At 38.6% G+C, this 25,481-nt stretch overlaps 1 protein-coding gene across 1 annotated transcript in view; it reads right to left on the bottom strand.

Moving 5' to 3' along the window:
• Positions 1-25,481, bottom strand: part of KIAA1549 (KIAA1549 ortholog) — a 178,198-nt gene that overhangs the window by 108,375 nt on the left and 44,342 nt on the right. The window lies entirely within an intron of this gene.

The following is a 25,481-nucleotide window of genomic DNA, read 5'->3' on the forward strand; positions in this document are numbered from 1 at the left end:
TAAGCTCCCCCAGTTCTCTCTGGTCTCAGTGACTTTATGTATTCCTTTCCCTCTGCCTGCAATGCTCTTTTCCAGCTGTCCCCTGGATTATTCCTACTCTTGCTTCAAATGCAGCATATATACTATCTCCTTTCCTGGCTCTCTAGAGTTGAGTTAGTGCTGCTGCCCAGGCCACTGTCCATCACATCCCTTGCCACACCCCTCTGAAATTAAATGTCTGCTCATTAGGCTGTCCTTCAAGGGCAAGGGCTGTTTCTTGTTTGATTGTTTCTCCAGGGCCTAGCCTAGCATAGTAAATGATGCGTACCAGGAACTCAATAAACATTTATGGAATGAATGAATGTATGGTGTCTGAGGTTACCAGGTTCTGGCATGTACTAAAATCATCCTTTCTATCATCCTCTCAAACGTTCATCTTCTTTTTCCTTGTGCGGTTGTCACTGTCATTTAGTAAATGTAGGAGTCTCCACCCGAAACTAGGACATGTTGCTGAGAGAACAGAAGGACATGTGAGGACCCAGACCCCAATGAAGGCCCTGGGCACAGGGCGCGGCTACACTGCAACCCGCGCTGGGGCCTGAGCAGTGATCATGATCACGACGCATAAGCACACAGGCCTGCCATCCCAACAATCTATCAGAACACAGGTATGTGAAATAGTACAGGGCAATCTCAAATCACTCTACTTTACTTTTAAGCAGTAAATAATTTTTATTCTATTTCCAACAGTGTGGCAGAGTAGATATCTTAAAACCCTTCCATTCTATAGCATCTACGAGTGCTTACTCAGTATTTGAAAGTATCCTTTTAAGTGACCAGATAAGCCTTGAGACAAGAAGGAAAATGTGCTGAGAGCAGACGCAAAGCAGGGGCTGGACCAGGGAGGTGATGAGGCACTGGAGCCACCACACTGCCAAGGGGATGCTGGACCAATGGCCTAGTGCTCAAGCCACACTAAGACAGAAAGGTGGGGCCTGGAGGTAGAGAACCCAATTAATGACCACCTCTAGAAGGTGAGAACAGGCAGTGCCATATCCTCAGGGAGAGAGTAAATGAGGAAGAAAGCTACCCACCTCTCAGAGGAGTATAGCAACATAGAGTATTTGAATCAATTTTTACTTTGTACAGACATTAAAAAAAAAGACTCTCATGAATTGGAGTCTACACTATTCATATGGTTCGAAAAACTGTGGGCTAAGAACTGTAATTTAAAGTGGATCAGGTCTCCAATGTCTTTCAAAAACTAACAGAAATCATTCCCAGAAAAGCACACTTTCAAACCAGGCATTAAAGAATTACCACAGAATTCCAACAAATATAAGCACAGAATTTAAAATTACAAACAAGATACCCTGAACAACAACAACAAAAAACAGTATCAGATCTATAAAAACTTCAGATATTGAAACTATGGGATACATTTTTAAAGTATGTTTAATTCATTTAAAACAATAAAGAGGGAACTGAAAATGGGTAAGGAACAAGGCACTATAAAAATGGTCAGAAAGATTTTTAAAAGAACATTTAAAAATGAAAAAAATATGATGATTAAAATTACAAATTCAATAGACAAGGAAAATAGCAACGTAGACACAGTTGAAACAAAATTTAGTGAACTGGGAGATCAATCTGAAGAAGTTACTCAGAATGGGACAGAAAGAGACAAAGGGATGAGAATAATAATAAAGGGACATTAAGAAACATGGCAGATAGAATGACATAGCTCAATATGTGTTTGATCAAAATTTTGGAAAGAAGTAATGGCACAGGGTAAAGACAATATTGAAAGAGATAGTGTTGAAAATTTTCCAAAATTAGTAAGCGACACGAATCCTTCAGTTCTGGAAGACCAACAATTCCAAGCAGGGTAAATTAAAAAAACCACACCTACACACATTATAATGATACTATAAAACACCAAAGACAAAGAAAAATAGTAAAAGCAGACAAAGAGAAAAGAATGGCAACTAAACCAATAACTATTTTACACCAACAATAGAAACCAGAGGACAATGTTATAAACTCTTCAACACGCTGAGAGAAAATATGACACCTTAGATTTTAACAGCTAGCAAAATCTTCTATCAAGAACACCTGTAAAAGAAACATTTCCTGATAAACAAAAACTAGTTACGCTGACAGAAGACTCTTAGTAAAGCATGTTTTATGCTTTAGGACATGCTTCAAAAAGAAGAGAAATCTCAGAAAGAAGACTTGAAAAGGAATATAGTAAATAAAACTATTGTTAAATCTAAGCATATTTTGATAGTATAAACGAAAAAGTAAAATACCAATGTCTTTTGTGAGGTTACAAAAAACAGCACAGGATTAAAACAGTTGATTACAACTGCATAGAAGCCAAAAGAGACACATTCAGAATTACTGTGACTCACTAGCAGAGATGAGAGAAATTAAGAGTGAAGACAAAATTCTGTAAATGTACCATGTGTGTGTTTACTAAAATTTATAAATAGCATTTAGTCTTATAGAGAAAATATTTTAGCTGGTTTCCTTAGTATCTGAAAGTCACAAAATTACACCAGATATAAACTGCTTGCTTTAAAGGGTTATACTCCTTTCTATGTAATATGACTTGTAAAAAGGTATAACCAATAAAAGAAGGAAGCCATTTCTGAAATAGAGATTTTAAGCTATTTCACAGCAATACTATTAGGCATTTATGATCTTCCATATGACCTCATTCTCAGATTTCTTGTCTAAGTGCTTTTATTATTTACCTGTCACATTCCAAGCATGGGTAAAAGTAAACATGATACTTATGACAACTGCGGTAAAGTAGCAGCTGTTCTTTTCTATAATTAAAGGTTAAGAGGTTATAAATCTAAGAATTAATCACAAATCTGTCAAATAATACAGCACATAGACTTGAAAGTTTTTCCAAAGTGAAATAATTGTCTCTGTTTAAAAACTCGATATAATTTATTCTGAAATACAAGGTTTGAAAAAGGATCAAGATTCCTTTTAAAATGAATTAGAAACAGATTTGTAAGTGAACTGGCAGACTGCAAGAGATAAAACACCAAACAAATTAGCATTTAGTGGCTAATTTATGATCCCAGGTATCTGATGCAAATTACAATTAAATCAATTCTACCTTCAAAGGGCAGGGAAATGGGAGGGCAAAGTGGTCAAAAGGAAGAAAAAGTCTTCTGACTAAAAAAGTACAGTACAAAAAATGTTGCATTAAGAAAAAAATGTTATATTAAGAAATTGAGGCTGTGCCAAGCTGATTTTTTTCTTCTTCTTTTGGCCAAACCCTGGGGGAAAGAAGAAAGCTCTGAAGAGACAGCAACTGAAATGCCACAGGGAATTACCTTTATACTTAATTCAGGAAGAGGTTAGAAAACCTGGAGAGTCTTTCTCAAAGCATAAAAAGGCTTCAGGGACTCTAATTTCAAGCCCTGGAGATCAGTTTTCAAGCTCTAAAGCACTAGTTCATAAAAGCGTGAAAAGTTCTCTCTTTGATAAAAGAGAAAGTAACAGGGCTGTAGTGACAGGTGCTCCTCAAAGTTTGGGGCTCTTGTTAAGATGCAACAGCCTTAGCAGATCAGGATGGGCACTGAGCTAAGGCACTGCTGTGGGCGACAACAAGGCTGAACGTTTCCAAGCATATTAAGTGCCGAGATACTGGATCTCACTTAGACTTAACACATATTTACTGGGTGCCTGCAATGTCTCTTGACCTATGCTATGCTCTGGCCACACTACAAATAAAAGCAGGAATTGTCCCCCTGTCCTTTCCACAACCTAGTGATTAAAGATTAGTGAGGAAGATGTCTAACTATATCTGGAAATTTGCCTGTCTTACACTCACATAAGTATTTTCATTTTTTTTTAACTGAAGCCACATTTTTTTATAACTGGAAATCGTTCCTAAATACAGTAGCCAAGCATGGAATCACAGAATCTCCAAGCTTGATGGATCCCTGAAGACCTATGCCAATCCTCTCATGTTGCAAATAAAGATCAAAGAGTTTAAGCTGACTTGCTCCAAATAGCACACAGGGACAGAGCCAGCCTAGAAAGGCAGATTCATACCTTCTCAGCAGTTGGACGCTCTTTCACACCTTACCATGTTTAGCCAAATCAGTCCACTTAAGGAAAACTGTTGGTGAAGAAATTAAGTCGAAAAACATACTAAATGATATTCTCTTATAACTGAGTTGAAAAACATGCTAAACTGTTTAACCTGTGCAAAGACATGCTTTTTGGCGCACACTGATTGCCTGGTGACTTCACGGCTGTAGGCATGGGTGCTGAAAGAAGGAAATATCCTCTGAAGGCCAACCTGGGAACCCCACAGGAAAATCAGGTCAAAATACAAACTGAATCATTATTTCTTCTCCTTTGCTGAACTGTGGAGCTTTCAAAACATGAGTCATCCCAAATCCCTGTGGATAAAATACTATAAAACTAGACCTTCAGAATTTTTAAGAGTTAAAAACAACAACAAACAAGCAATTAAAATACTACCCCGATTCAGTAAATCTTTAGCGCCTTTTGATCTTCATCTAGTTCTCAAGTTGTGCTAAGAAGACTTTAATGGCCTTACGAAAGTCATTATTCCTCTCCCCTTATCACAGTTCTCCCGGCTTAGAAAAGCCTCTTTCTACCCTTTCTTTTTCGACTCCTCTACCAGGTTACACTCTCCTCCAGCTGGTACTGTTTTATTATCAAATATCAAGTTGATAAGAATCACTATTTACAAAAAGACACATCAGGTATATAGATAATACACCTGAATACCCACCTCTCAGTTAAAGAAAAAGAAATCTGACTTTTACCTTTGAAATCCCCTGAAGGCCCTTCCCACTGAGGTGACCACTGCCTTGAATTACACATTTCTCATAGGCTTGTTTTTCTTTCTAGTCTTAACCACATGCATGTATTCCTAATGAGTATATTCCTCAGCATCATTTATTTTCAAATTTTATCAAAATGGAATTGCACTGTATGTATTCTACCACAACCTGTTTCTGCCACTCCACATTGTTTTATGGATTCATCCATGGTTGTACTGTCGTCGTTGTTTTGCATGTAGCTAGAACGCAATCTTCTCCATGGCAATACAATTCCATCCTATGAATAAACCAAACTTTATTTATCCAGCCTACTGTTGATGGAAAGATATTCCCAATTTTTGTTATTACAAACATCTCTGAAGTTAACTTTCTTACCCATCTTCTGGTACACGTGTCTGTGTGTGTGTGCATGTCTATAATAATTCATGTATATTTCTGTCTTTGTGTAGGAAAAGAATTGCCAGATAAGAATATTTGCTCAGCGTCAGTCAACGCCGATAATTCGAGAATGCAGAAAGAGGAGCATCGGGCAGTTCGTGAGGCAGCCGTGATGGACTGAAGATGGGGACGGTGGTCATAGCTCTGCATGGGCAGGCACCGGGAATCAAATCCAGGTCTCTAGCATGGCAGAAAACAGTTTAGGACTTCCGGAGAAGATGGCGGCTTAGTAAGACGCGCGGATCTTAGTTTCTCCTCCAGGACAGCTACTAGGGGAGTAGAAACGGTACAGAACAGCTCCCAAAGCCACGACAGAGATAAAAAAGACAGCGTACCCCATCCTGGAACGGCTGGCTGGCTGAGAGAACCCGCTCTGGTGAGATCGCCGAGGGGCGCGGGCTTCACCGGGCGGGGCAGCAAGCGGCCGGAGTCACTCCCTTCCCCCTTCCCGGGCCGGCTGGGAGAATTGGACAGGCGGTCCCCTCAAACCACGGTGGCTGGCGCCCACACCACGCACGGCCCCCCAGACCAACTGAGAGAATTGGATCGGAAATCCCCAGGCCGCGGAGAACGGTGACGGGGGGGGCCCCTTCCAAACCCGTGACTCCCCGGGAACGTGCACTCTCCCAGGCGGGCCGCTGCGGCTGGCGCCCTCCTGCCACACTTGGCGTCCCGGGCCGACTAGGAAATTCGGACGGGCGCTTTCCCAGGCTGCGGTGGCCAGCGACCCTCCCCGCGTTCGGACCCCGGGCCGGCTGGCACTCTTCCAAGCCGCTTCGGCTAGCGAACCTCCCGGACGGCGAGAGTTTTCCAAAGTTAAAGGACCCACAGCACCTTTTACTGGTGGGACCCGCAGACAAACGTGTGCCACGAGCGCCACCTACTGGGCAGGATAAGAAAAACAGAACCCAGAGATTTCACAGAAAACTCTTACAACCTTGTTGGGTCCGACACCCAGGGAAATCTAACTAAATGTCCAGACACCAGCAGCAGAAGATAACTGTCCACGCTCAGAAGATTGAGAATATGGCCCAGTCAAAGGAACAAACCAATAGTTCAAATGAGATACAAGAGCTGAGACAACTAATGCTGAATATACGAACAGAAATGGAAAACCTCTTCAAAAATGAAATCGATAAATTGAGGGAGGACATGAAGAGGACATGGGCTGAACATAAAGAAGAAATAGAAAAACTGAAAAAACAAATCACAGAACTTATGGAAGTGAAGGATAAAGTAGAAAAGATGGAAAAAACAATGGATACCTACAATGATAGATTTAAAGAGACAGAAGATAGAATTAGTGATTTGGAAGATGGAACATCTGAATTCCAAAAAGAAACAGAAACTATCAGGAAAAGAATGGAAAAATTTGAACAGGGTATCAGGGAACTCAAGGACAATATGAACCGCACAAATATACATGCTGTGGCTGTCCCAGAAGGAGAAGAGAAGGGAAAAGGAGGAGAAAAACTAATGGAAGAAATTATCACTGAAAATTTCCCAACTCTTATGAAAGACCTAAAATTACAGATCCAAGAAGTGCAGTGCACCCCAAAGAGATTAGACCCAAATAGGCGTTCTCCAAGACACTTAATAGTTAGAATGTCAGAGGTCAAAGAGAAAGAGAGGATCTTGAAAGCAGCAAGAGAAAAACAATCCATCACATACAAGGGAAACCCAATAAGACTATGTGTAGATTTCTCAGCAGAAACCATGGAAGCTAGAAGACAGTGGGATGATATATTTAAATTACTAAAAGAGAAAAACTGCCAACCAAGACTCCTATATCCAGCAAAATTATCCTTCAAAAATGAGGGAGAAATTAAAACATTTTCAGACAAAAAGTCACTGAGTGATTTTGTGACCAAGAGACCAGCTCTGCAAGAAATACTAAAGGGAGCACTAGAGTCAGATACAAAAAGACAGAAGAGAGAGGTATGGAGAAGAGTGTAGAAAGAAGGAAAATCAGATATGATATATATAATACAAAAGGCAAAATGTTAGAGGAAAATATTATCCAAACAGTAATAACACTAAATGTCAATGGACTGAATTCCCCAATCAAAAGACATAGATTGGCAGAATGGATTAAAAAACAGGATCCTTCTATATGCTGTCTACAGGAAACACATCTTAAACCCAAAGATAAACATAGGTTGAAAGTGAAAGGTTGGGAAAAGATATTTCATGCAAATAACAACCAGAAAAGAGCAGGAGTGGCTACACTAATATCCAACAAATTAGACTTCAAATGTAAAGCAGTTAAAAGAGACAAAGAAGGACACTATATACTAATAAAAGGAACAATTAAACAAGAAGACATAACAATCATAAATATTTACGCACCGAACCAGAATGCCCCAAAATACGTGAGGAATACACTGCAAACACTGAAAAGGGAAATAGACTCATATACCATAATAGTTGGAGACTTCAATTCACCACTCTCATCAATGGACAGAACATCTAGACAGAGGATCAATAAAGAAATAGAGAATCTGAATATTACTATAAATGAGCTAGACTTAACAGACATTTATAGGACATTACATCCCACAACAGCAGGATACACCTTTTTCTCAAGTGCTCATGGATCATTCTCAAAGATAGACCATATGCTGGGTCACAAAGCAAGTCTTAACAAATTTAAAAAGAATATTTGCTCATGTGAAATTTTACTAAATAATGCTAAATAATATTTTAAAGTCATAGAACCAGTTTGCACTCTCACCAGCAATACACGAGTATGATCATAATAAATTCTAATATTTGATATCCCCAGACTTTCATATCTTTACCAATCTGACTGGTGTAAGACTTTAGGGTTTTTATTTGGATTTCCCTGATTACAACAGACTGAGCATCTTTTCCATTTCTCTTGGTCATTCATAGTGCCTTCTCTAGTATCTTTTCAACTATATTGCCCATTTTACAAATGGAGTCGCCTTTTTCTAACTGATTTAAAGGCATTCTTGATATATTTTGAATACTAATCTTACGCTAGTTATAACTTCTCTCAGTTTATGGCCTGTTCTTTGATCCTCTTTATGGTATGGTGTCTTTTGATGAACAGTTCTCAATTTTAATATAATCAAATAATATTTCCTGTGATTATTTGCGATCGTTCATGTGTGCATGCCTTAAAGGAAAGTTTAGGAAATCCTTTCAGACTCTAAAAGTCATACTTATATTTTTTTCTGTATTGTCCCCTAAAGTATTAAGGTTTTGTCTTTCACATCTAAAGCCAAATATGCCTGAAAGTGTAAGGGTGTGTGTGTTTGTGCATGAGCACACACGTGTGTTGGAAAGGTGTGAATAATGGACAACAGTGTTAAAGACCAGTGTTCCTCAAATTGTGGTCCACAGGTTTTTAGTTTGTTCATTTGTTATTTTGCCTGGGCAGGCACTGGAAATCGAACCCAGGTCTCCAGTATGGCAGGTAAGAATTCTACCACTGAGCCACCATTGCACTGCCCAGTCCACAGGTTTTTGTTACTGGTACGCAGAGAGATAAGATGCTAAACCTAGCATGTATATCAATGTACTGCTTCCTTCAGAGAGCAGGTTGTGCTATAAAAATATGTCAGGTGAACTAGACAGCACACTCAGTAGGGGCCTGATTCACACTCTGGTGCAAGTTCCTTATCTCATCTTTGACTAAAATGGAAAACACAGGTTTGGAGGTCAGTACTTGGCATAGCACTGCCTGGGCAGAAGATATGGGATGTGTATGAGACCCAGAGGGGAGGCAGGAGCAGTTCTGGTAATGCAGCCAACTGAAGAACACTGAGAAGGTCAGTATGTCTGGAAAGAAAGGGGAGGAAAGATAAAGAGTTCCATGACTAAACTAGAAGGGAGGCAAGGGATCAGATCATGCAGACTTGAAAACCACAATTTTGAAGACACTGAAAAGTACCATAAATGCAATGGGAAGACGTGGAAGGCATTTAAAGGCATAAGAATGACACAATCAGAATTAAGTTTCAGAAATCCCTCCTGCCACAATGTGAAGAACAGATTCCCAGGGAGTGAGAAGAGATGTAGAAAGATCAGTTACGCTGTCACAATCGTGAAGCTGGCAGTGGCTTAGAGTAGAGTGGCCAGCATGTAGCGCCCGCGCGATGAGCATCACCTGGCAGTGTTTTAAAAATGCTGTATTTCGGGCCCACTCTAGACCTCCTGAATTGGAAATGGGTTTTATCAAAAGATTCCCAGGTGATTGTGTGCCCATTAAAGTTTGAGAAGCACTACCCTGAGATTTATTTTGGAGATATCAAGTACACAAATGGATAGATGTGCCTGGAAATAAACCTGCAAAGGGAAGAGAGGTCAGGAAGGCAGGGGAAACGAGGAAAGCGAATGACAAGGAAACAGAAGAAGTGTTTAGGAATCAGGAAGGCATTACCTATGTGGAATGACCCCAAAAGATGATCAAGAAAATGAAGAATGAAAAGCACCTCCCAGATGTGACAATAGGTTTCTTTGGTCTTGTGGTGGCAGAAGCCAGAATGCCACAGGAAGGATGAATCAGTGGCAAGGAAATGGTGCATGCACACAGATAACTTTCCTGAGATGTGTAGCTGTGTAGGGCAGGGGAGGGATATATCGGCAACTAAAGGGGTTCGGGGAAGATTACTGGGTTCTCAGAAGACAAATAAGCATCACCGAGGAGCTAAAGATGCAGGTCTCTAAAAATACAAAAACTTAGTATTTATGGCAAAAACATCAGACAAACCCAGAGACATTCTAGAAAATATCTGACTCTTCAAAAATGTCAAGGTGATGGACCTAGAGAACATTATGCTGAGTGAGTCTAGCCCAAAACTAAAGGACAAATACTGTAAGGTCCCACTGATGTGAACCGACATTTGAGAATCAGCTTGGAATATATCATTGGTAACAGAGACCAGCAGGAGTTAGAAACAGGGTAAGATAATGGGTAATTGGAGCTGAAGGGATACAGACTGTGCAACAGGACTAGATACAAAAACTCAAAAATGGACAGCACAATAATACCTAAGTGTAATGTAACTATGTTGGAACACTGAATGAAGCTGCACCTGAAATATGGTTTTTTGTTTGTGTGTTTGTATCTTTTGTTTTTGTTTTTTTTCTTTTTCCTTTATATATATATATATATATATATATATATATATATATATATATATATTATTAGTATTATTATTTTAATTCTCTTCTCTATATTAACATTCTATATTTTTTTCTGCTGTTTTGCTAGTTCTTTTCCTAAATCGATGCAAATGTACTAAGAAATGATGATCATACATCTATGTGATGATACTAAGAATTACTGAGTGCATTTGTAGAATGGAGTGATTTCTAAATGTTGTATTAATTTCTTTTCTTTTTTTTGATTAATAAAAAAATTTAAAAAAAAAAAAATGTCAAGGTAGTGAAAGACAAGGAAAGACAGAGGAACTGTCACAGACTGGAAGGGGCTAAGGAGACAAAACAACTAAATGCAATGTGGGATCCTAGATTAGATACTAGAGTAGAAAAAATAGAAAAACTGGCAAAATCCACAGAAAGTCTGTAGCTCAGTTAATAGTATTGTACAATGTTAATTTCTTAGTTTTGATAATTGTACAGCAACTATGTAAGATGTTACTATCAGGAGAAGCTTAGTATATGGGAACTCTGAAACTAAAGGTATACAGAAAAGTCAGAAATTTTTGCAACTTTTCTTTTTGTATAAGATATTTTCAAAATAAAACTAAAATAACAGCATTCATATGGTAGGTTTGGATAGGGCTCTGGAGTCTGTGAATGTGGGTGGGTATTTGTTGTTTTGAATCATGGGGGATTCTGACACAAGTGCACCAAGCTTTTCTGAAAAGTGCTGGAGTAGAGTACTGCTGATGGAACATTCCAGAAGAAAGGAAGAGAAGGAAGATATAAGGGACAAGTGATGAGCCCAGGTGGCTGAGAAGGAGGAAGAAGGAAATGGGATCCAGAGGGGAACTTAATCCTTCACTGAAGAGACCCAGAGGATGAGTGCAGAGAGAGGTAAATTCTATAAATTTACTGGTGAGAACTTAGGGGAATTCTGGTCAGAGGGTGAGTGTGTCTGTATATTTTTCCCTGTAAAAAAAATGGGTTTAGGACACCCACTGAGATTAGGGTTGGGGGTGAGAGCAAATCATGACAGCAGAGAACTATGAAGTAGGCCTGGAGGAGCAGAAGAGACAGAGACGCCTGGAGAAATGAAATGAGACCGCCAGGCCAGGCTCCATCACAGGAGCTGCAGGGTGAAACCATGTCTAGGTTTCATATTTCCCATGTGAGGAAAAAATGCTGCTCCCAAATCAGTGTTTTAGGCTTCTACTGCATTTGGGGAGTTACCCAAAGAACAATCAGGAACAGGCTCTTCTGCACAGAAAAAAATCCAGCTGAGAGCAAATGAAAAGTATTCCTAAGAATACGGTTAACAATTTAAAAACTTCTTTTAGAAAGCTGCCTTTGATATACTTTGCTTCTCAACTTTTATTACATCACAGACAACATTAAAATGTCTGAATTGCCACATTTCACATCTTTTATCCTCAAGGTAAACAACAGGCATGGAGTAGAGATTCCTGGAAATGAGAGCCTGCAGGCCTCGGGTCTCTTCCTGGTCCGCCACAAGCTAATTAACTGCAGGTCTTGGATAGCTCTGTCACGTTCCTGGTTCTCAGTTCCCTTATTTGCTAGGTAAGCTAAAGGGTTCCTAAAAATTCCTACCTGAAAAATGGGTGTGCAAGGGTTGACTTTCCACACAGAGAACCGTACTGTGACCCCAGCCCCACGCTGTGAGGCTTTCTCAGTCAGGTCCTCTCTTACTTGTGAGGGAACAGCTCTGGCTAACATAGCAGGAGAGGGATTCAATGGAAGGATGCGAAGTCCAGAGAATGGACAAGAAAGCTCAAGCTCAGAAAGAGTCAAGAGCCAAGTGAGGCCTGACAGCTGAGAGCCCCGGTGGGGTTTTGCTACAGGAAGGGTTGGCCAAGGCTGCCACAGCTGGCACAGCCACAGGCCGAGCTGCCCAGGGACTTCTCAACTCCTCCACTAGCCTCTGACCTAAGGTATCACTGACTCGAGATTGAAAATCCAGGAGGGAGTATCCAACTGCCAAGCCTGGGCCACATGCTATGCTGCCCCATCAAGCTTGTGACCTCCTGACACTTGCACAAAGGGATTCCCCAGAAACAGAAAGGTGCTCCCTGCCCCAGCCCCCAAATGACCAATGGCCACTACAGTACGAGTGGGGGACTTCGGTTTTAGCTGGAAAAATCTCAGCTAATGAAACGCACAACTCTTAAGCACCACGAGAGAGGGGGCCAAGGGGGCCAAAGACCCCCAGAACATTCTCTTGGAGAAATCCCATATAATTAGTCACACCTCCCATTTCCTTGTCTAGATGGGGGGACACAGATAACAATTATTGATTTTACTGAAACACGAAGAGAATTAATGAGTAACTTCAGAAAGCAACTACTGCAACAAAACGATATGAGGTAACTGTACTGCAAATCTTTTTTAAAATTTAAAATTAATATAGTTAAAATGTCAGTATAGGTTTCATTTTGGGATTTAAGGACTATCTATTTCTTGGCATGATTTTCTCACATAAGAAGAAAAGGATACTAAAATGTTGGTGTAATTCAAAGCATGGTACAGAGTATTTATTGGAAGATGTTCTGTTTGGCTTTGCTTTGTTTTCTTCTTTCCCCAAATAAAATGCAATTCTCTTTTATCAACCTGGAAAGCAAGAACGTCAGCACTTTAAGTAACCAAAACAAACTAAACTAAATACTCAATTCACTGAGAACAAAGGCGAAAAAATTCTCAGTCAGCCATCTGTTTCAAAATAATTTAATTCAAAACACGTCCCATAACAACAGGGAAAAGGACACCATCAGCTTCAAGATAATCTTCTGTCTCTGATTACACTCAGAGCTGGACTGGCACACGACATCCCATGACTAAGCATGAGGCAGCACTTTCCTTCCCAAACACAGCAGCCAGCAGCAATTAATTCCCATACAAACGCCAAAGTCTATAACAAAGTGCCCATGAGATATCCCTGCCTCCCTGGGTGAGTTAATTCCAACAAATAGTAAATATCTTATGCTAAGGGCTCAATTTCTTAATTCAGCTCTGAAGTGAGTTTTTACTTTACATCAAGGAAATAAGAGCGTAACGAGAAAGAAAGGGCATTCCAGCTTAAAGAGGCAGCATGGGCAACGGTACCGAGTCTGGACCATGTGGGATATGTTTATTTAACAAACAGGAGTAGCTCAATTTGGCTGGAGAGAATATTAGAAAACTTGGCTGAGTGTGAGAATGTCAGTAGACAATGGGCAGCCATTGAGTAGTTTGAGGAGAACAGCCTTTTCAATCAACGTTATGTTGCTGAACAATTAAATTGACAGACTCGAGAGAAGCATAAAATGGTGATCATCTATTCACACATAAATAGGGCAAAGAGTAAAGGGGATTATTATGATCAGGGCAGTAATGGGAATGGAAAAGAGGTTGCAAATAAGAGAGGTAGCACAAAGGTAAACTGCATTATAAAATGTAGCAGCTGATATGGGGCAAAAGAGAAGGCAAAGTCAAAGATAACTTACGGTCACAGGTTCAACTGCCCAGTTGACAACTTCTAAAAACACGGGATCCTCCCCATAGACCATTCTGACAGCCAGGCTCTTCAAGTGCCATTAACTCTCAAATCCTCACATCCCCAACTCCACTACTTAAGAGCCTTGAAAACCCCCATGAGGAGACTGGCTTTCCAGGGTACTGGGAATGCAAGCAGCAGAGACGTTCTGAAACAAAGGGCACTGACCCTCCTTCTGTTCACTCTAGGTTCAGTTCAAGAACCAGGAGAGTCCAAAGTGTCTATAAACATCCCTTCAAATGGCAAACCCTAGATTGCTTCTATAAGTGCTTTTTGAAGGGTGCTGTAATTCCCAAGCCCAAAGGGTGGTGACCCAGCAAGGAAGGGCTAAGCACCTCCAACACGACCACTTCCTACCTTGTGCAGATGGTGTCACTGGAGGTGTGTGACGCCCTCTCTCCCCTCACCTTACATATACTCACTCCCACCCCTCAGGGCTCTAGGCCAGAGAAGTTGTGCTGAAGAAGGCTGTACATGCCCATTCTGGTCAGAGGTGTACTCTTGGCCATGGAAATCAGCCATGGCTATGGTCTCTCCCCACAGGCCACAATCCACCTTAAATCCTGCAGCCTCCTCTAGCCCCTACAACCCATTTGGAAGTTTCTTTAAAAAAAATTTTTTTATTGACAAAACAACATACAAGCACAAACATTCTTAATATACAAACATTCTATACATGGTTTACAATCAATGGCTCACAATATCATCACATAGTCGTACATTCATCACCATGATTATTTTTTAGAATATTTGCATCACTCCAGAAAAAGAAATAAAAAGAAAAAAGAAAAGATTCATACATACCATACCCCTTACCTCTCCCTATCATTGATCACTAGTATTTCCATATACCTAGTTTATTTTAACCTTTGTCCCCCCCATTATTTGTCTATTTTTATTCATATTTTTTACTCATCTGTCCATACCTTAGATAAAGAGAATAGCAGACACAAAGTTTTTTTACAATCACACAGTCACTTTGTAAATGTTATGTCTTCATACAATCATCTTCAAGAAACAAGACTACTGGAGCACAGCTCTTAGTTTCAGGTACTTCCCTTTAGCCACTCAAATATACCATAAACTGAAAATGGATATCTATATAATGTGTAAGAATAACCTCCAGGATAACCTCCTGACTCTGTCTGAAATCTCTCAGCCACTGACACTTTGTCTCATTTCTCTCTTCCCCTTTTTGGTCAAGAAGTTTCTCTCCATCCCTTATGCCAGGTCCCAGCTCATTCTGGGATTTCTGTCCCACATTGCCAGAGAGATTCACACCCCTGGGAGTCATGTCCCAGATAGGAGGGGAGGGCAGTGGGTTCCCGTGCCCTAAGTCTCTCTAAGTGTCGGCTTAGAGAGAGAGGCCACATATGAGCAATAAAAGAGGTTCTTTGGGGGGTGACTCTTAGGCCTAATTTTAAGTAGACTTAATCTATCCTTTGCGGGGATAAGTTTCATATGAACAAACTCCAAGACTGAGGGCTTGGCATACTGACTTGGTTGTCCCACTGCTTGCGAGAGTATCAGAAACTCTCCAAATTGGGAAGCTGAATCTTTTCCCCTTTCTCCCCATTCCCCTAAAGGGACCCTGCAAATACTCATCTGGAAGTTTCTAACGTGCAGATTTATGATTGATCCATTTCAAGATATCTGAGGTTCATCCAAAGGAAGTAAAAAAAAAAAATTAATCCTACCATGTCACCCCATTTATAAAATCCTTCCATGGCTCTTACCTGCCTTCAGAAATCCAAACTCCTTGGCTTATATACAAGAGTTCTCATGTCCCATGCTTTTCAAAGACTGTTCCCTCTAGTCGGAATACCTGCTTCTCCTTCTTTCCCTACCTACTATCATACCCCTAGACTTCCTTTTCTATCCTCCCAAGAATCCAGTGCATGCTTTTCTCATAAAACTTAAACCCCCAGTAGACTATGGATTACTTGAAGGGAAAGGCTGGATCAGTCAGTCTCCACGTCTAGCCCCAAACCTAGCATGTTCATTCATTCAATCAGCCATTCATAAACGCAATAAATAGCTATAAATCATATAAGCTAAAAGTAGTATTAGAAAGAAATGTCCCCTGATGGATCTTAAAATCTGAGAGACAGATAACAATTATAAATTGTCAAGATTTCTAGCAAGGAAATACGTAAGGTGCTAAGACTGAGAATGATAGACAGGAAGGTTAGGAAGGAGACGCTGAGGAGGTAATGTTTGAGCTGAGACATGAAGGATGAGAAGACAGAAGAAAAAGAGAGTGGAAGGATACTCCAGGAAGTGGGCTTGGCGTGTGCAAAGGCCTAAAGTGGGGAAGATAACAGATGTGAAAAGAGCTGGCACAAATGGTGCAGAGTCAGCAAGGGGAGCCTGGCATGGGCTAAGGCTGGCATGGAAGGCAGGGAGCCAATTCTAGGTAGGTGGGAAAGTGATTGCAGTGCTCAAGAGAGCAATTTAGGCCAAGAATACAGGTTTGGTGATAATCTGCAGAAAAATGATAATTGAAGTTAATTGATGCCATTGAGGAAGTGAGAGAAGAAAAGGTTTCACTTCCAAACCTTTAGTACTGCTTTCATTTAAGGGATGGATGGAGGACCCAGTGTTCTGTAGCAGTAAGACAAGGCCACCTTTAGTAATAATACCAAATTGACTGGTATTTGCATACATTTCTGCCATCCAATTCAGCCAAACACACAATTTATTCTCATCTTTGCTTATTTACTTCCATTCACCGACAATCTTCCCCAAGCCCCTTCTTCTGTGGGCTTTTGGTATGAAAAGCCTATGATTAGCAATTACCCCTAGTGATAACTCTCTAAGTATCCATAATTATGACTTCTTTTGGTTTATCTGAGGGCTCCTTGTGATGCCGGGAAGAATTACAAGAATTTAATATAAATACTGATTCTCCAGCAAATTAACCAGATCAAATACAAAAATAAGCCAAAAGCAAGTTTTCAAGATTGAAGTTCTATCAATATAAGAAGCTTTATATTGTTGTTATTAAAATCAAATGTTTAAATTGCAAAGAGATGGAAACAGCCCAAATGTCCATCAACAGACAGTTGGCTAAACAAACTGTGGCATATATATAAGATGGAATATTATGCAGCTTTAAGACAGAATAAAGTTATGAAGTATGTAACAACATGAATGGACCTTGAGGACATTATGCTGAGTGAGATTAGTCAAAAACAAAAGGACAAATACTGTATGGTCTCACTGATATGAACTGACATTAGTGAATAAATTTCATTGGTACTAGAGACCATCAGGAGACAGAAACAGGGTAAGATATTGGGTAACTGGAGCTGAAGGGATACAGATTGTGCAACAGGACCGAATATAAAATGGACAGAAATGGACAGCACAATACTATCTAACTGTAATACAATTATGTTAAAACACTGAATGAAGCTGCATGTGAGAATGATAGAGGGAGGAGGGCTGGGGGCATAAATGAAATCAGAAAGAAAGACAGACATTAAAGATTGAGATGGTATAAGCTAGGAATGCCTAGAGTGTACAATAGTAGTGACTAAATGTACAAATTTTAAAAACATTTGTGCATGAGGAAGAACAAAGAATGTCATTACTGCAGGGTGCTGAAAATAGATGGTAATTAATATTTTAAAATGTCACCTTATGTGTGAGATTAAAACAAAAAAATGTTTATTTGGTACAAAATTCATATTTTGACTAGTGCATTTCCTAATATAACTTATGTAGATAGTTTGATTGAACACCATTAGCAAAATCTTGGGTAGGACATAAGATTTTGTTGGTTTGTCCTGAGGGATGCCCCGATGAATCCCAGAGTGATTTGATCAGTGAGTGGAAAAGTATTTGCAAAGTCCCCTTCGGAGAATGGTGAGAACGGGGAGAAATTCAACTTCCCCAAGTTGAATTCTTGATATTCTCACAAGCAGTGTGGACAACCAAAGCTACAGGCTGGGCCCCTAGTCTTGGCGTTTGTTCATATGAAACTTAACTCCACAAAGGATAGGTCAAGTCTACTTAAAATTTAGGCCTAAGAGTCACCACCAAGAGAGCCTCTTTTGTTGCTCAGATGTGGCCTCTCTCTCCAGCCAACACAACAAGCAAACTCACTACCCTCCCCCTGTCTACACGGAACATGACTACCAGGGGTGTGGACCTTCCTGGCAACATGGGACAGAAATCCTAGAATGAGCTGAGATTCAGCATCAAGGGATTGAGAAGAAACCTTAGAATGAGCTGCAACTCAGCATCAAGGGATTGAGAAAACCTTCTCAACCAAAAGGGGGAAGAGTGAAATGAGACAAAGTGTCAATGGCTGAGAGATTCCAAACAGAGTCGAGAGGTTATACTGGAGGTTATTCTTACGCATTAAGTAGATATCACCCTGTTATTCAAGACATAATGGAGAGGCTGGACGGAACTGCCTGAAAATGTAGAGCTGTGTTCCAGTAGCCATGTTTCTTGAGGATGAGTGAATAATGATATAGCTTTCACAATGTGACTGTGTGATTGTGAAAACCTTGTGTCTGATGCTCCTTTTATCTACCTTGTCAATAGAGGAGTAGAACATATGGAATAAAAATAAATAATAGGGGGAACAAATGTTAAAGTAAATTTAGTTTGAAATGCTAGTGATCAATGAAAGCGAGGGGTAAGGGGTATGGTATGTATAATCTTTTTTTCTGTTATCGTTTTATTTCTTTTTCTGCTGTCTTTTTATTTTTTTTTCTGAATTGATGCAAATGTTCTAAGAAATGATGAATATGCAACTAAGTGATATTGTGAATTACTGATTATATAAGTAGAACGGAATGATCGCATGTTAATATTTTAGTTTGTTGTTAAATATTTTTAATTAATAAATTAAAATAAAAAAATCAAATGTTTAGCACACTGTTTTGATAGTTAATCAAATGGTATTTAAGATATTGTTTAATATTTAGAATTCAAGTAACTCTGGTAACTGTATTTATAGATTTTTTTTCCTTCCTTGCTTTAATTTTAAATAGGTTTATGAAACGTAAAGTCTTCCTGATGATTACTTAGATATATTTTTTAATATGCCTATGATAAGCTAATTAAAATATCCATTTTAGGTGGTTAAGATTTTCATATGTTAATTGTAAAAATATTTATATCTTCATATTTTCCTGAAATAAGGAAAATATTTAGTAACATAGGTCATTAATTTAGCAATACAGATATTTGTAGGAACTTTCTACTTGATATTTTGAGAACATTCACAGTCTTGACAGCTGATCAAATGGTATCTAAGCTAGTTTTTAAGACTTAGAATTAAAGAACTTTGCTATCCAAATATGTAGATTTTTTTTGTTACCTTAATTTTAAATTGGTTTATGAAACTTACTGCGCAAACACAGGCTTTACAATGATTATATGGATACTTTATTTAAATATGCCTATGATTAAGCTAACCAAGATATCCATCGTTGGTGGTTCTAAGTATATTGTTTGTTTTTAAATAAAAAATATGTAAAAAATAAAAAGGTCTACCAATAAAAGAATGAATATGTAAAAAATAAATCAAATATTTAAATGCTGCCAATAAACCAACTTTACAATTTAAAACTTTTTATTATCGACTTTTCAGGCATACCCTAAAGTAAAGAGGCTAGAACCCATTACCTGGTTTCAACACCCTACAGCTTTCTGCCATTCTTGTTTCATGTATTCTGTACAACTTTTTAAAATGAAAATAACGTAAATCCCAGACATCATTCACCAAAACTTCAGTATCTCTGATAAGGACTTTAAAAAATCATAATCGTAATATCATTATCATGCCCAGCAATGTACATAATAATTCCTTAATATCATCTAATTGTCTAGCCCATAACCAGTTTTGATTGTTTTAAAATATTTTTGTAATTGAGTTTTTCAAATCAGGACCCAGGTAACGTACACACATTGCTTTGGCTGATGCTTCTCCTAAATCTATTCTACTTTTAGCAGCCCCTTCCCCATCCCCACCCCATCCTTTCCTGTTCTTTTCTTTTTAGTTTTCATCATTTATTTGAAGAAGATGGGTAGCCTACATTCTATAAGTGGCTAACTGCATTCTCAGGGTGTCATTTAACTTGTTTCTCTAACACCCAAATTTTTTTACAAACTGGTAGTCAGTTTAAGAGGTTCGATCAGATTCAGGATCAATATATTTGCCAAGAATAATTAAGTGGTGCTCTGTACTTCCTTTTACATTACATCAGGATGGGCCTAATGCCCAATTTAGTACCACCTGTAGTGATACTAAAATTGATTAGGGGGTTTAAGTGGTGACAGCCTGGTCCACCCATTATAAGGCTCCACAACAACTTTTCATCTAATGATTAAGCAATCTCTGGTGATCATTTGCGTATACCCATTATTTCATTAGAGAGGCTGGGATTTTTAGAGCCTGTGTTAATCCAAGATATTCCAAAACTCAGAGATATAATTATAGAAAGAATAATAATTACTTGGTATCTGAAATAATAACATACTTGTGTGTGTTTTAGACCGTACCATAAGTCATATAATTAGGAATTTAATACAAAGGTGCTGCTTTCTGTATTGTTCTTTAGAAAGATCACAGATAAATTAATGGCTCTGTGAATTATTGCTGTCTATCTGAAGCTCAAAGTTCCAAAAAGGTAATAAGGAAAAAATAAAGCAGATTTTGGAAATTATGACAATTATGAAGAACAAGGAGAGGAGGAAACTGAAATGTCAGAATATTTCCAAAGCAGTACGTTTATTTTAGTTTTTTTCCAAAGGACAGATTAATGAAGTACTAAAATAACCTTAAAACATAATGGTTAAATAATTTTAATTTCCATTTCTTCCCAAGCACCTTAACTAGTCTAGAAAACAGCAAAAAAGAATCTGAATCCTTTTATTTTCCATCCCACACTCAGAGAAGTGTTAATGAATAGTATAATACCTGTGTGAAGAAACCAAGAATTCCCTCCACCACCTCGAAAAACTGAGACTAATTAATGCCTCAGGCATAATCATTTAATGACCCAGAGAAAGCCTCTATTAATAGCCAAGCCTCAAAGGCCACCTGAATTTCCTCTGGATTAGGAGACCTCCAGCCCTGAGAGCAAGCAATCAGCTCTCCTTTAACAGACTGGTGCTAGTAGTGGAGAAGGGGTAACCTGAATTTCTCAAAGAAAATAATTAAGGAAACAAAAATGTTGCACTGATCAACTCAGAGGTTTATAGGCGTATGTCAATAATAACCTCCAGGGCGGGCCACAGTGGCTCAGCAGGTAAGAATGCTTGCCTGCCATGCCCGAGGACCCGGGTTCGATTTCCGGTGCCTGCCCATGTAAAAATAATAATAATAATAATAATAATAACCTCCATTACCACTCTGTATCCCAAACCAGTATTTTGCATAATCCGTTCCACCTAACAACCTTCCAGACAACTATCATCGTTATCCCCACTTTACTGGTAAAGAAATTGAGGTTCTGACAGACTAAGCAATTCATTCAAGATCCAACAGTTAGTAAGTGGTGGAGCCAGGATTTAACTCAGATGCATTTGGCACCAAAATCCCTTGTTCTCTCCACACCACCACACTGTCTTGCTCGGGAGACACGCGGTTTGCACTGCACCTAAAAGTTTGCAAGGGAAAGTACTAAATTATCACTCTTGAATCTTCTAGCTAGTTCCCCAGAGCTTCTCAGAAGGAAGATGTTAATCACCTCCTTAATAACGCTCCAATCCCAGAATTCCTGATATTCTCACAGGGAATGGGGACAATCAATTCAATAGGCTGAGCCCTCAAACTTGGGGCTCACTCCTATGAAACTTATCCATGCAAAGGAGAAGCTAAGCCTACTGATAATTATTGCTAAGAGTCACCCCCAGAGAACCTCTTCTGTTGCTCAGATGTGGCCTCTGTAAGCCAACTTGGCAGGTGAACTTACAGCCTTCCGCTCTAAGTAGGACATGACTCCCAGGGGTGTAAAGCTCCCTGGCAATGTGGTACCTGACTCCTGGAGATGAGCTGGGACCCAGCATCAAGAGATTGAGAAAACCTTCTTGACCAAAAGGGGGAAGAGAGAAATGAGACAAAGTAGAGTCTCAGTGGCTGAGAGAGTTCAGAGTCAAGAGGTTATACTGGAGGTTACTCTTATGCATTATACAGATATCCCTTTTTAGTTTATGGTGTATTGGAGTGGCTATGGTGTATTGGAGTGGCCAGAAACTGTTGGAACTCTATTCCAGTAGCCTTGATTCTTAAAGACGATTGTATAACTATATAGCTTTTACAATGTGACTGTGTGAAAACCTTGTGTCTGATGCTCCTTTTATCCAGGGTATGGACAGATGAGTTTTTTAAAAAAAGGCAATAAATAAATAATAGGGGGAGATAATTGGGTAAATTGAAATACTGTGGGTCAATGAGAGGGAGTGGGAAGGGTAAGGAGTATGAGATGAGTTTTTATTTTTTTTAACTTTTTTTATTGTATAGCATAACATACATACAAAGCAAAGAAAAAAAAAGCAATAGTTTTCAGAGCACTCTTCAACAAGCAGTTACAGGACAGATCCCAGAGTTTGTCACTGGCTACCATACGATCCTCTCATCCTTCTAGCTGCTCCAAAATATAAGAGGCTAGAGGCTTAAATATTTTTTTATCATCACAATTGACTTTTTTGTGAAAAATAACATATACACAAATAAGCTATAAATTTCAAAGCATGGCACCACAATCAGCTGTAGAACATATTTCAGAGTTTGACATGGGTTAAAATTCCAATGTGGTTACAGTTTCACAATTTTAGGTTTTTACTTCTAGCTGCTCTAAGATACTGAGGACTAAAAGAAATATGATTCAGCATTCATATTCATTTGTTAAATCCTATCTTCTCTGTATAACTCCACCATCACCTTTGATCTTTCCATCCCTCTCTTTAGGGCTATGGCTATTCTAAATTTTTCATATTGGAAAGGTCTGTCACTAATACGGAGTAGGGAGATGGAACCATCTGATGTTCTAAAGAGGCTTGAGTTCTTTCTTTTTTCTTTTTTATTTCTTTTCCTGGAGTGATGCAAATGTTCTAAAATGATCATGGTGATGATTACACAACTACGTGATGAGACTGTGAGCCACTGATTGTATACTATGGTCGGACTGTACATGTGTGGATATTTCTAAATAAATAAATACACAAACAAATAAAGCCCCAACCCCTACATGCTGACAAAGGTTGTTTGCATCTGCTATATTTATAGCTCTCAGCTACATTTTTCAGGTCAAAGCATATAACATCCTTGCAAATGCAACTCAATTCACATTTTGTTTTTATAATTTGTATTTATTATAAAACATTTCAAACATCCAGAAAGCTTATGGGATAATAAAAAGAATATCATATACCCATCCCCAAGCTTTATGAAATTTTAACACTTTTGTCTATTTCCTTCAGTTTCTTTTTAGAAATAAGACTTAAAGACACAAGTGAAACCCTCTAAATACTCTCTCCTCAATCCCACTCCTTTCTCAAGATGTAATCACTATTCTGAATTTGATGTTTATCATTGCCATGCCTATTTTATTCTATTACTATATATGTAGAGATCCATAAATAATATATAGCATGGTTTTGCATGTTTCAAACTTTATATAAATATTATCATACTGAATATATCATTCTGTTAACTGGCTTTTTCTCCTCAAAATTATTTTAGAGATTTACCCATATTGCAACATGTAGCTCTCGTTCATTCATTTTAGCTGCCACCCAGTATCTCATTTTATAAATTATATTCCAATTTATTTATTTATCCATGTACCTGTTGATAGCTATTTAAATATTTTTTTAATTTTTCTATCTCAGAAAACAATGTTATGAAATTTTTGTACAAGCTTTCTCAAACACAAGTGCTACCCTTTTTTTAGAGGCAGTGGTTCTCAATCCTTATCTGCACCTGAAAATCACCTGAAAAACTTAAATTACTGCTGCCTAGAGTCAATTCTAGGGGCCTCAAGTGAAGCTTAGGAAGAGGGATTTTTTTAAGCTCCCCAAGGTTGAGAACTGCTGTTTACAGTAAGTATATATTACCTCATTGGCTATGCACATGTTTAACTTAAAATATAATGCAAACTTGTTTTCTAAGGTGGTTATTTGCTACCTTTTGGAAAGGGGTCTTTGGCTACATTTGAACAGACACTGTGAAAAGAAAAAGAAACATTACTTCTGTATAAGGTCATTGATTCACCCAGCTCAATATTCATATCACTGGCTCTAAAAGCAGTTTTTGGAAAAGCAGAGGTACTCATATAAACTATTTACTCCATAAATTTATGAAAATACCATAGAAAACCTTAGGATTCTGGTAGTCAGTGATTCAGATATCTATATATTCATAGCATCCACAGAATAAATACTCTTCAAACAAAATTCTCTAGTGATACTGAAAGTAATGCTAATCATTTTGTCTGTTTTTTTTTTCCTATTTCTGGCTTCTTGTTTTGTTTGGCATTGTCTTCCTTCTTCAGCTTCTATATCATAGCAAGTATGAAAGTAGTTAGGTAAAACCAATCTTTAAAGGTAAGACAAAACTGAAGTTAGTAGTGAATGTTTAACCAATCAAATTCAAGGCAAGCTAGAGAATGTAAAGTTGGGGTTCAGGGGACAAATATTCTTCATGCCTGGAAAATCTCCTGGTAGATATTTTTTACATTGTACGTGTCTGTACTTTGAGGTGATGGAGTAAGTAGGTGAGTCTTTCTTTTTTAGGTGTGGACTTAGCATTAGGTGACTGAGCTGGGAAACATTAAGAAAACATTTCACTTATTAAAAATAAAAATCTGTCCTTAAGAACCAGTTTGTAAGTTCCCCATTGGGGGAATATTCTCGTGGAGATACAGAGGGCAAGGCTCCTTCTCCATGTCTTGCTCATTTGTTCTTTAACACATCCCTCTGTGCTGTCTTTGTCCTGATATGGTTCCAAGGTGCTCACTTCTCCTAGAGCAAGATATTCTCTCTCCCTGCAGCCACAGCAGATCCTTCCATCTCTCTATATTGCTATCCATTCATATCTAAAGGTAGGAGTTTCCCTTGCAATGCCTTCCACTCAATTTTATTTTTTTAACTTTTTTATTGTATAATATAACATATATATACAAAGCAAAAAAAGAAAAAAGCAATACTTTTCAAAGCACTCTTCAACAAGTAGTTACAGGATAGATCCCAGAGTATGCCATGGGCTACCATACCACCATCTCAGATTTTTCCTTCTAGCTGCTCTAGAACATTGCAGGCTAGAAGGCCTAAATATTTTTTATCATCACAACTGATTTTTGTTCTTTTTTGTGAAAAATAACATATACACAAAAAAGCAATAAATTTCAAAGCACAGTACAACAATTAGTTGTAGAACAGATATCAGAGCTTGGTATGGGTTACAATTTCACAATTCTAGGTTTTTACTTCCAGCTGCTCTGAGACACTGGAGCCTAAAAGAAATATCAATATAATGATTCAGCAATCAGACTCATTTGTTAAGCCCTACTTTC

The sequence above is a fragment of the Tamandua tetradactyla genome, chromosome 1 (genome assembly GCF_023851605.1).
Source record: "Tamandua tetradactyla isolate mTamTet1 chromosome 1, mTamTet1.pri, whole genome shotgun sequence".
Taxonomy (NCBI): domain Eukaryota; kingdom Metazoa; phylum Chordata; class Mammalia; order Pilosa; family Myrmecophagidae; genus Tamandua; species Tamandua tetradactyla.